Source organism: Solanum tuberosum, unplaced genomic scaffold (genome assembly GCF_000226075.1).
Source record: "Solanum tuberosum cultivar DM 1-3 516 R44 unplaced genomic scaffold, SolTub_3.0 scf00784, whole genome shotgun sequence".
NCBI lineage: Eukaryota > Viridiplantae > Streptophyta > Magnoliopsida > Solanales > Solanaceae > Solanum > Solanum tuberosum.
Genome location: NW_006239689.1, coordinates 121,477 through 124,942, shown reverse-complemented (window position 1 = coordinate 124,942; position 3,466 = coordinate 121,477).

Below are 3,466 nucleotides of genomic sequence, written 5' to 3'. Positions count from 1 at the left end.
CAGAGAATGATTTGTGCTTTCCACAAGAAAGTAAGAGCCAGGATATTTGAAATCGGTCAGTTGGTCCTTAAACGCATTTTCCCTCATCAGGATGAGTACAAAGGGAAATTCGCGCCAAATTGGCAAGGACCCTACATGGTTCGTAAAGTGTTATCTGGAGGTGCCTTAGTCCTGTCGGAGATGGATGGCACTGAATGGCCAAAACCGATCAACTCAGATGCCGTCAAGAGATACTATGTGTGAAGCTTTAATTTGTATTTTTGTTATTTCCGTGTAATCGTTCTATTTGCTTGTAATCGCTTCGTTTAAAAATTGTATCCCCTTAGGAATGAACTACGTCTGACCTGAATTCTCAAGAATGAGATACGTAGGCGGCCTATGTCGGCCTCGGTCACTCTTTTATCCCTTTTAATATTTCTATGTATTTGAACTACGTTCGACCTGAATTCTCAAAATGAGATACGTAGGCGGCCCATGTCGGCCTCGGTCATTTCCTCGTGTAATTTCCTATTTCTGTTAATCCGAGAGGGGGAACTACGTTTGACCTGATTCCTGCCTCAACGGGATACGTAGGCGCCACAAGGGTTCGGTCATATCTTCCATAAGATTTCTATTTTTTCTTTACAATAAAAACTGGGACAGAATTTTTGAAGGGGACTCAAAAATTCTCGAGAAGAAGATATTTCCAACAAAGTCAAGACTGAAATTACTTTGAAATTTCAACTGGGACAAATTTTTTGAGAAAGATCTCAAAAATTCCGCGATTACTCACCAAAGGTTAAAGATAAGCTAAAACAGTTAACTGGGACAGAAATTTTGAGGATGGTCTCAAAATTCCAACAGGGTTTAACGGCAGTTTGGAACGACTTTGAGTAATTTCCAGCAAATAATGGGATAGACCTCGAGGCATCAACCTCAAAGACGTTTGCTAAAGCTCGACGTGACATGACACTTGGCAGCGACCTTTTCCAAATATTCCTTTTCGAAAATCTATTTTTTCTTAAAAAAAACTTTTATTTCGTGTCTAAATTATTTTGCATAAATATATTTTGTCTTCTCTATCAAGAAGCGGGAGATCAGGAAATCAACTGGAGATAGTCAGACAAGGAGCGGACATCTGAAGAGATCGACACAGATCAGTTCGTTTTTTAAAAAAAAACTAACAATTTTTCTGTGGATGCAGGTCTATAAGCTTGCCTCGATATCAGTGTACTCCTCCATTCAATGAATACGGAGAAGTCAAAAGGGCGAAGAGCTCCCTAAAAAGTGACGATTTTTCTGCGGATGCAGGAAAATTTTTATGCTTCTTATAGCAAAGAGTTGGGGATATGAGTGAGCGTTATTTCATTTAATTCTCAACAAGAAGAGGATCGTAATGAACATTGCAACTATATTCAGAGATGGAACGAACGAAAGCCGCAGTAATATTATTATTTTCCAGCAACTAAAGATACCTGGAAGATATTTATCTGCATTATATTATCAGATATGATAATATTCTTACCCTGAAGGTTATTTATTTATATTGTCGATTGAGACGATACCGCCGTCCGAGAGATACCCAGAAGATCGCCTATGTTGCGGGGTGAAACATCATCTTCGTTCGGTATCAGGGAGGCATCATCAAAGAGATTCATGCATAGGGTCATTTCTTTTATATTGTCGATTGAGACGATATCGCTACCCGGAGAGTCATTTATATCGTATTGTCAAATGAGATGATACCACTACTCCGAGGGTCATTTCTTTTATATTGTCGATTGAGACGATATCACTACCCGGAGAGTCATTTATATCGTATTGTCAAATGAGATGATACCACTACTCCGAGGGTCATTTCTTTTATATTGTCGATTGAGACGATATCACTACCCGGAGAGTCATTTATATCGTATTGTCAAATGAGATGATACCACTACTCCGAGGGTCATTTCTTTTATATTGTCGATTGAGACGATATCACTACCCGGAGAGTCATTTATATCGTATTGTCAAATGAGATGATACCACTACTCCGAGGGTCATTATTATTTATATTGTCGATTGAGACGATACCGCCGTCCGAGAGATACCCAGAAGATCGCCTATGTTGCGGGGTGAAACATCATCTTCGTTCGGTATCAGGGAGGCATCATCAAAGAGATTCATGCATAGCAAGAGAATGATTCATGCATCGCGAAAAAGAAATCATATATCGCGGGAAGAGATTTATACATAGCAAGAAAAAGAAACCATGCATAGCAAGAGAAAGAGCCATGCATAGCGGGAAAGAGAGTCATGCATCGCGGGAAAGAGATTCATTCATAGAAAGAGAAGGATTCATGCATTGCGGTAAGAGATTTATACATAACAAGAAAAAGTCATGCATTGCAAGAGAAAGAAGTCATGCATAGCAAGAGAAAGAAGTCACGCATCGCGGAAAAAGTCATGCATCGTGGAGAAGTCATGCATTGCAAGAGAAGATTCATGCATCGCGAAAAGAGATTCATACATCCCGAGAGAAAGGTTTACCCATCACAAGAAGATCAACATCGACTGCATTATTTTCTTTGCAAAAACGACATCAAGAGAATTATCAACATATTACATCAGTCTATTTTATTGCTTTGACATCAAAAGAATAGCACATTGAAGATTATATGGCAAATATAAGACACGAGCTTTATTTGCTTTACGTCAAACCCGATGGGGTTGACGTCAAATTTTCAAGGAGAACAATTAAGTGTCAACATGGTAAAAGACACTGTCTCCCATTTGAATTGCATTTTTATGCTAATGAGTTTATCTCAATCTTTGTCGAGAGCATCCGAAAGGATGAATTCTCCAAAACAAACCACAGGTGCGGACGACATCAAAAATCTTATTCCCAAGTGTTTCGGTCTCTTCATAATTTGATATCGGAATAACTTTTGAATTCTTTCAAAATCGTGCGTCAAATCAAGCGTATCGAACTACAAGTGGCCTGAATTCTCATATAGCCTGAGATATGTAGGAAACCCACTTCCGGGGTTCGGCCATAATTCTTAAAGTATGTACCAAGTCCTTTTTCTTTGGATAGAGGTGTGGTCGGTCAAAATTGGATTGGTCAATTTCATTTTCCTCGAATTTCTTGCATCAATCCAAGTAAAATGAGGGACAGTTGTTGACACCCAATCTTGACCCTCCCCGATAATAATTAATTTCGAGCTTCTTAATTTTCAAACGTTTTAAAGTAATTAATTTTAGAAATTTCGAAAAAAAAAATGAAAAAAAAAATATAATAGTATAATTTGCAAGTTGTTTCAAATAGTTTGTCACTTGTTATAATTTTTAAATAATAATATGTCTTTTATATAATTATGTATATAATTAGTGGAAAATCGTCTCAAAAAGATTTATTTTAATTAGATATTTGGTTGGTTTGTTTAGTTATCTAATAGTTTACAATTTTGAGTTAATTAGTTAGTTTATAATTAAGTTAATTATT